Genomic DNA, 9,963 nt, shown 5'->3' on the forward strand with positions numbered 1-9,963 from the left:
GTCCCTGGAGATGTTCAAGAAACGTTTAGATATAGCGTTGGGAGACATGGTTTAGTGGGGTTGTTGGTGGTAGGTGGATGGTTGGACTAGGTGATCTTGTAGGACTTTTCCAACCTAGCTAATTCTATGATTCTATGATTCTATGATTCTATGGTGCTCACAATAGGCTCGAGCTCTCATCAGCTCTTCTAGCGTGCTTCTGAAACCATTCCCCAGCAGCAGCAAGAGTGGAAGCAGTAAAGTAGAATGACTTTTGGCAGTTGCAGCCTGCAGAGACTTTCCATTTCCCCGGAAAAGCCAAGGTGCCCCAAGCGCCTGCAAGTGTAAGAACACAAAATGATCTGCCAGTCTTCAATCAAAGCCTCTTTCTATACTACCTGTAATCTTGTGGATACCAAATGATGTCCTACATCACTATTCCCCTTCCCCACTTTTCCAAAGTGGATTGAAAAGCAATTAGTGATGATTACTGTAGAATCCAAATGCAATTACAATGACTGACAGCTGGAAAATCATATTCTGTCTACTATTACCATAGGTAAACATTTAGTAAGTAATATTATTCATTAATAACTTGTTTTGCCTCCTTCTCTCTACTATTCCTATTCCCCTGTGCCCAGGAACCAAATCATGTCTTCTTCAGTTTTGACATCTGGTTTTGTAGCATTCAGGGCAGAAAAACCTATGTGTTAGAGCTGTGAAATAAGAGAGACTGGACACAAGTAATTAAATTTACTTGAATTTCCATTTCAGTAATGCACTGTAATTTATGCTCTAATTTAAATTATAAGTGTGCGTTTAAACTTTTATTTTGTCAAACATACATCTCAAGGATTCAATAACTTTTATCTGAATATCTTGTCTTCACATTATAGCTTTGAAAAGTACTGTGACAGTTCCATTAGTGAGGATTTTAACTGATAAATTTTAGGTGTTTAAAGATATTCATGGTGGTACTATTGTTGGAAAATTTGAACTTCTTGATAGATTCAAAGATGTGCAAGTTAACTCCTGTGAGATCTTGGCTTTTACAGTATATCTTATTTATCTATTTGCAATAATTGAATGTAATTAATGTCACAGCATATGCTCATGGAAATATCACCTTCTACAAATGACACACGCTTTTTAGCCTCCAGAAGTATAAAGAAACGGAGTCTACAGAAATCAGAAAACTGGCAGCATAATTATACAGAATCAAGACTAAAAATATGCCTCTTGCTTCAAATGAAGTTCCTAAAACGTTAAAGGATTTTCAGTTCTAATGTTTTCACTGTCTTAAATAAATTAACCATGCGAAAAATAACATCATTTAACTTTCCTATACTTTGTCAGTATTGAAATAGTATTGCAGAAAAGAAAGGAAATACAAAACGTATATTGTGAATATATCTGACATCCTTAGCCTGAATGTTGCATGCTCCAGTTCATCCTGTTGTGCAATCATTCCTTGCTCAGATTTTTTAAAAAAGTGAAATTGGTGCATCTAAATATTGCTGATTGTTCCTGTCTGTTTAGAGTGTAAGACAGAGTTGACATTCCCGATTTTTTTTCTCTACTACGCTTGCTTGATGTATTTTCAACTTTCTTCTTCTTCCTTACATTCATAGCTTAGCAATCATGATTACCACAGCTCAAACTGAAACAAAAGAACCTCAATAAACTAATAAAAAACACTTCTTCAGAGAGCAGTTTTGACTTTGTAGTCAAAATTAAGTAGACTATCATTAGGAAATGCTGTTATTAGCCTTGACTGCAAAAACTTAATTGCTTTTTTCCATTCACGTGTCAGGTCAAATTCTGGCCTCTCTAACTACATTATCATCTACTGATTGTTTGGTTGGATTTTACATACTCTTTCTGTCTTATTCGATGCATAAAATAGACAGAGCTTAATGAACAACTATTTAATACTTTGGTTTTCACTCATCATTCAAAGTCAATTTCTGCTGCACACTGTTGAAGTTTACTCTGAAGAGAGAATTAGTAAATCTCCTGGGTTTTGCTGTCATTCCTATCACTATAATGTCCAAACACTTCTGAAATAGCAATAGATTTGCTTTTGCAAGGTGCTGAAAAATGGCTGTGTATTGTACTTGTTTACTGAAAGGGAACAGAACACAGAAGGTTTTGCAGCAAAAAAATGTCCGCTCATATTTGGTATCAGTTATGACTGCGTAAGAGCCTGCAAATCTGCAAGTGTTCAAGGCAGAACTGCCTCTGGTGCCAGCCATGAGTAGGCACACTGGGGAGATTGCAGACAAATAGCCTAGACAGGAAACAAGTTGCCCATAAAACAAAAATAGTTTACATTGGTGTAAGTAGACTCAAAGGAATGGCATCAGAATGAAATGTGTTCTTCAGTCACACCTCATTTTCTTCCAAGACAAGACTATCCTTTCTTTACCAGCAAGGCTAGGTCATTTGTACCATAACATTACATGCCTATGATGAAATAGACATTAACTTTGCAGACAGCTTCATTTTCTAAACAGCACTGTTTATCATCATGGGGTGAAGCCTACCTGAAGGCATTGCTCGATAAGTGAGATGTCGAGTGTGTCTGCCCAGCTCTAACTCATCAGATGGCTCTGGTAAGTGATGGAAGCCAAAGCAAGAAGAGATAATTGTCATTGGAGAGGCTTTCCTGAAAAAAAAAAAAAAAAAAGATGCATTATATCTGCTCAGCATTACTGGTCTATTTTCCACTGAAAAGAAACAAATGAATTCTGAGTTACTTAAAATCCATTTAACAGGTTTAGGGCAGGAAATCAGAATCAGCAAATCAGGTAACAGCAGTTCATTTTCTTTCAGTACAGACAAAATCAAAGAGAATGGCTTGTGGTGGTAAGGGGAACAAATATTGTGATAAGAAACATTTTTTATTCTGAAAACTCAAATTATTCCAAATATACTTCTGAATAAGATATCCTTCTCTGAATCTTGCCTCTCATGAACTCTTACCATAGTTTCATTCAGATGCATTACAGTTTTGTCTGTGTTTTTCTCTGACCTCTTCATTTTGTTTCCTTTTTTTTCGTCAGTTTAACTGCATACTGCATTTTTCACTTATCTTTCTATTGCAATATCCAAGATTAGTCCTTAAAACTTAGGAAAATCTTTTAAAACAGAATATTCTCTTTCCCCTTTTCTGAAGTCACTTGCTGCCAACTTTGCTGCCCAGAAGGCATTTGTTTCTTCTCTGCTAATGCATGCAAAGTCTCTGGCCATGAATCCCCAATTCTTCCAGGTCTCCCTTATAGCTATATACAATATAACCTCTGTTCCTGTGTCCAACTCATTCTCCTACCTTCTCCCAAGGTTTTTATTTCTTACCAAGTAACTGAGAGAAATTCTCATCCTGAGCTATATAGAAATGAGGTCTCCATAAGTTTTTTTTGTTTGTTTGTTTGTTTTTTTTTTTTGATATAACAAGCTGTTATATAAAGGAATCCTAAAATTAATGTCAATAACTTTTAAACTGTCAGCAACCACTTCATGGGCAATTGAAATCTCACTGGTGCTGAAATGTAAACCTATGATTGGGCACTAAGAAGAAAAATCGAGGCAGAAGCTGCTATAGTTAAACTAAGGTAAGTCATTCCCAAAGCTAATATTTCTCTGTATTTCTCTAATTTTTTTTCTACAAGAATTTTTATCATTATTACCTTCCATTATTAGCACTAGGGTATACAAATAGAAATAAAGGTTTGAATATCCCCAGGTGTGTAAAGTCTTAAAAAATTCAAGGTCTTGATCTTCCTGTATCTTGGAATAGTAAAAATGGCAGAATACCCTTGGTTTCAGAGTATGAATCTCATCATTACAAAATTGTCTAGTTCAGTACTATTGAAAACTATTGTCTAAGTATTTGGAGTGCAAACATCTCTCTCTCTCCCAGGAAATGATCATGATCCTCACATTTCTAGTACATATTCAAGATTTGGGCAAGAGTAGAATATCTCAAGATGTCTGTCTTAAGGAAAGGCTTTGTGAGGACCTGCATTTCTTTCTACCTCCTTAATACCATCCTTGTTTCCATGGAAACAAAAACAAAGCAGAAACTCGAGGTGAATTTGGTAGACAGATAGAAAGCTGTTTGTTTAGTAGCTACAAAAGTACAGTAGAAAGAAAGCTCAAACATGCAAGCATGAAAGAAGGGATTTGCATAATGGCAGAAAATTCTCATTATGAACTCAAAATATATTTCTGTGAGAATATATTTATTGCTAATATAGGAACACTAGCAGCTTGCTTTCTCTGTAAGTGACTCGAGTAAAGGGGAGCAAATGAAGTTTGTGCACATCCTTAATCATTTTTCAATAGTACAAAGAAAGATCTACAAGACTGTGGTGTTTATTTTAAAGTATTTACTTCTTTGTAGGTCAGACGGTGGTGAAAAGTAAATGTGATTCTAGACGATCCAAACCTTTCAGTCAGGAAACTGTGAACAGCTAAGAGAATCATAGGGTGAAGTGTGGAATGGTATCATGTCCAGGAGGTAATGCTGCCTAGGGACAGCTAGAAAAATGTCATTGTGAGAATGGGAGTGTAATCTGTATGTGAGCTGTGGGTGCTAGTTCCATCTAGACACAGATACACCACTGTGCACCACTGAACAGTAATAGTCTAAAATACACCTTCTATTCTGCATTTGAATTTATTGCTGTGTAAACTTCTTGCACAGACATAGCTTAGAAGCTGCAGTACTTATTTAGACAGATTGTTGTTATATGACATTTAATCACTTTCAGTTCCTTTGCATTCCTGATCCAAGAGGCAAATGTAATTACAAAGGAAATCTGGACTCCAATATTTAGACAGTGACTCACTGAATAGAGCTCAGTTGCCAACCAGTTTTGGATCTGTACTGTCAAGACCAAAAATATTGTTCTGAGTTTCTCATCACCACAAACTACTCTACATATATACACACACACATTTACAAATATCTTTGCTGTCTGTCAGGAAGCCATTAGATCTTGTGGATGGCCGCTCTCTCTCACTGTCATTGTAGGAGATGACGAAAAGTCAATAAAAGCCAAATTCTCAGCATAAGAAGCACAGCAGCGTGAATCAAAGCTAGAGAGGTTAATGCAAGGAAAAGCTAACACAATTAAATGCCCGATGGCTCAGGCATCTTCTTCAATGGTGGCAGTTCTCTGATGTTTTCCTGCAGTGCACAGAGTCCCAGTGCATGTCACTGGAGAGCAGAAACAACAGTGTTCAATTTGGTAGATCCCCTTGAGAAGTCTCTTACTAATATTGTAAGGGCTAAGGTGGAACTGACCACACTTGATCCTTAAAATGCTTCCTTCAGAGGAAGAATTTTTTATTCCTAAAATTATTGTAAAATTATGCAGTACAATACTACTATATGTTAAATGGCTTTCACACTTTGACATGCAGAGCCTAGCTTCTCTCTTTTGTTGGTCTGATAATTTCCAATCTGGCACATGGAAAATTCCTTGCACTTGATGTACATGAGTTAGGCTTGTGAAATTAGTTCATTTTCTTTTCCAGTGCTAATCTAACATTACAAAAAGTTACGGACAAGCTGCTGTGGTATTAAATGAGGAGGATAAGAGCCCTTCACGTTCCTCTTGAGAACTCTAGCAAGTAAGTGATCACCTATCTTTAATTAGTTTGTTTTACTAATTCAGTGAAAGGACACATTTAAATGAAGACACTTCTTAAAACTCTTTTTCCACTTTCTTTTTTTTTGGTAGAAAATATGTAATTTTGTTGTAGATGGAATAGTATTTTCTGGTCATCTTTTCTCAGCCAAAAGAAATTGAATTGTGTTACAGAATTGATATTTTTTACATACTGCCACCCAGGTGGCATCCTCATTTTAGTCCCTATATGAAAACATGTTCTTGCATGCTCACTGGATACCAAAAATAGATTTTCATCCTGGGTATTGCAACTGACAGTTTTCAAGGGTAAAAATTATATAACATGTAAGAAATTGCCTATTCTTTAAAAATGAAATGCAATTCTCAGTCAGTGAAGCTGAAAAAGAAAAGTGAAATCCCTGAAAATTATATTTTACAACAATTTCTTTCATTGTTGCATTCTTCAATAAAAGTAGTTATCAGAGTAATGTCTTACATCTATACAATTTGTTTTCCTTGACAAGTACTTTCCACACCCTTGGATGCATTTAGCAATAATTGCATTGCTTATTGTCAGAACATTTTTGTTGTCAAATATACCAAAAAGAGTAAACAACAGTTTCCAGGATTAGCACCGCTATCTCATCATTTTAAGTGACTTAGCTGATGAACACACTGATACATATGGTTTTGTCAAAAATCCAACCTTTGTACGGCAGAGTTGAGAATATGATTAATAAAATATTGCCTACACCACCTCTCCCATTATCCTATCTTAAACAAAGGAATAAAAAATCAGATATATGCGTATTTAAAAATTAAATATAGTAAAGAAGTGAAAACTTATCTATCTAACGCTGGCCTTTTAGCTGTTCTGGACATATCTTTCCATGCTGAAGCATGTGGTCAGATGTAGAACAAAGTCGTATGGATAGAGGAAGGAAAACAAAGAAGGTAGGGACAAAGAAAAAACCCAAGTGGTTTGCAAAATTTTACAGTAGGCAGTAAACAAAAAGTTCTGGAAACAGATTTGAAATTTGTGAAGCTGTAGCTAAGTTCCTCATCCCCTCCTTCTGGTTCTATCACTATTGGTTGATTAACACAATGACAGCCACAATAACAAATTATCCTTTTCTCATTCAAGAAGAGATCTAAAGGCATTAGAGAAATAAAATCAAATTTCCCTGAGTGGGCATAGGAGTTTTATTTAAGCCATTCATTTACATGACAAATATGTGTTGTCAGCCAGCAGGAAATTATACAAACAGTTGATTGTTTTCTTTAGCATTGTTTTCAACGCAGGCATTCCAGATTTGTGGATCAGGCCTATCATTTTGTGACTAAGACTGAAACTAAACTGTGAGGTCAGTTAATCTGGACAGCCCAACACTGACTGTATGTGAGGCCAACTAATTGTGAGTTCAGCATCAGTAGTAGCCAAAATTAAGAAACACAAAAATACGCAAAGTATTTTAATATAGACTGCATACAGATACCTAAGGTGATTTTTTATGATTAAGTTCCTTAAAATAAGACAAACAAAAGCCAGATGAAGTGCACTTCAAATAGCTAATTGCTCTTTGGAATCACGTGAGATATATAATTCTTGGAATGTTTTGCAGCACATTGTTTTCGAACACACCGATGAAGTGTCCAAAAATGAACTGGTATCAAAAGTTATTTACCTCTAGCTAGTTAGGTCATGAACTGTTTCAGTTCACCTACATGCATGTACTGTACATTTACTAAAAATGCATATAATGCATGGTTTTCTTTATGTTAGCTGGGAGAATTATGCATTACTGAGAGGAAATTGCCATAGATTAAATAAAGTGCCACAGCTAGTCAGGGAAGGTGGAAGATAGTGCCTTTGAAATCTGTTTTATTTTGAACTTAGGTGCCTACAAAGAATGTATAGTCATTTATGCACAGCATATTTCCTGCTCATGACCCCTTCTGAAATTAGGTACTTACATGTCATCCTTTTCAAACATATGACAAAGACAATTAAATTGTCCTCTAAAGAAGATTACAGTTAAAAGTTTTAAGTAGTGAGTACTGGAATGCTAATCATTAGAGGCCTGTATTTTAATATTTCTAAAGAGAAGACAGTACGAATTATATTTTAACAAACATCATCATCCTCTTCATGTATGTTGAAGTGGATGATTAATTACAATGACAGCTCTTATTGAAGATCCTTTTTGCCATACATACTGACATTAATATACTTTGTGAGTGACCTTGGAAATTTCTTCTTAAAAGAGAACTTAACAGACTTCAGTAAAATAGATTTCAATTCCTCCTGAATTTATACTATAAAAGTTTTGGGAGTGACTCTTAGAAAATTTTCAAGATAACTTTTACCTCTAAGTCTGGTAGAATATTTTACCAAATTCCACTGCTATTCCCCTCATTTATTTCATGTATTTTTTCCACTTTCACTGTACACATTTTTTTTGGGGTTCATAGTGCTTTGTGGAGAATAGATCTTACTGTTCTTAGATAACATGCTCCCTAAAAAAAAGAAGAGGATAAACGGAATTGAAAGATTAAAAAAAAAAAAAGTTTGCTAATTTCTTATTCATATGCAGTGACATATCACTATTAACATCACACTTCCATCAATGAAGATAGAAATAATGAGCTGTCCTTCCCTCATACTTCATTTTTTACACATTTCCCTGACTACGCTCACTGTCTGCATAGGAAATAGAGGGAAAACCTGCATCGTGAATACTTGATTCTATACATAGTTCCACCAAAATCTTTTTCATGTTTACCAACAATCTGCCTTACTGTTCTGCAAATAAATAGATAAAGATGAAAAAATATTTTTTCCTCTCCTGGACATTCTTCAATGATATAGTGATTAGATTGGCATGTTGTTTTTCACTGTTCATGAATGGATGATCTAGCACAGGTATTACCAAATAGCTCGACAATATTCCTTTTCTTTCTTTCTTTTTTTTTTCTTCGTCTGGAAGTGGGCATTTCTTGGGGACAGCTGCAAATGGTATGATTATGCTTACTATCTGTTAACTAACTTTGATCACACACTGACGATATTCAATGCAGTAATGAAATATAATGTCATAAAACTTCCCACAAAGTGTTTTGAGTAATACCATCACTTTGCACTTTGGATTGGGTATATGAATAATCTTTTATAGATAATGTATGTCATACAGTTGCAACTGCTGTTAATTGTAGGCAAGAACTACTTAGTTCCTAGCTAAGCAGGCCTTTATGCAACTTTCTGGTGTGAACTATTGCATGAGTCAAATTAGATATATGATGGAAACTTCAGTGAGACATTGTCATCCTATTATACTTAGATGTGACATCTATCTGAAAAGTGGAAGGTCAGGAATGAACTGCATAAACCACTGCTCAGGTATGCACATTTTACAATGTTTTTGAAGTAAATCTCCCCCATCTAAGTAGTTAGTCCTATTATGACAAAATTTTATGTTGATTGTGTGTATGTCATTACACTTCTCTGTAAAATCTGACATTATCTTTGCGTGTACACAGAAAATGCACACATTCATATGTTCAGCATATAGTTAATGCTAAGTTAAGTTCTTCCATTGTGCTCTAATCAACAAGAAGGGATCAGATACACACATGAAGAAAACCTGAGTAAAAGTGGTTATGAAAAAGTAGAGGTTATAATCCTTGAGACAACAAGAAATAATCATTTAAAAAAAAAAAAAAAAGCCAGTAGATTTCAGGCAGACAGACTTCAATAAACTCAGAAAATTGACAGCCTTGCGGTTGGAAGCTTAGAAGAGAACTGGCAGGTTCTACGATTACATACAGAAGTGATATTAAGGTCACAAGTTCACACTATCTCAACACAGAAAAATAAAAAGTTTGAGAGATGAACTGGTCTACATCATGAGTTCTCTGACTTCAGAAAAGGAACATATTTAAAAAATAAGATACAGGGAATGGAAAGTAGGTTAAAGCAAATGTGAATATGGAGCATGAGAATACAAAGACAAAATGAAGTATTAGCGCATTTGCTGAGGATAAGAAATGGAGACAGTTAGTGGGGAAGGTATATTACCTAAAAATGATGCCAAAGATATTTAATGACCTTTTTTTTTTTTCCACATTTGTCCTTAAGAAAATGGTCTGTTTTGATGAGTTGACTTGTATAGTGAATTCCCACAATAAACATAATAGTCTTCAGTAAAGATTATATTATATACTTGTTGCTTAGGAAAGATGCTTTCAATTCAAGAAGGCTAGATGAATTACAACCTAGGGTGTGTAAGAAAATGCTCATGAGTGGTCAGAAGCCTTATGGGTTATCTCTGTGATCTCACAGGCCACA

The sequence above is a fragment of the Numida meleagris genome, chromosome 2 (genome assembly GCF_002078875.1).
Source record: "Numida meleagris isolate 19003 breed g44 Domestic line chromosome 2, NumMel1.0, whole genome shotgun sequence".
Taxonomy (NCBI): domain Eukaryota; kingdom Metazoa; phylum Chordata; class Aves; order Galliformes; family Numididae; genus Numida; species Numida meleagris.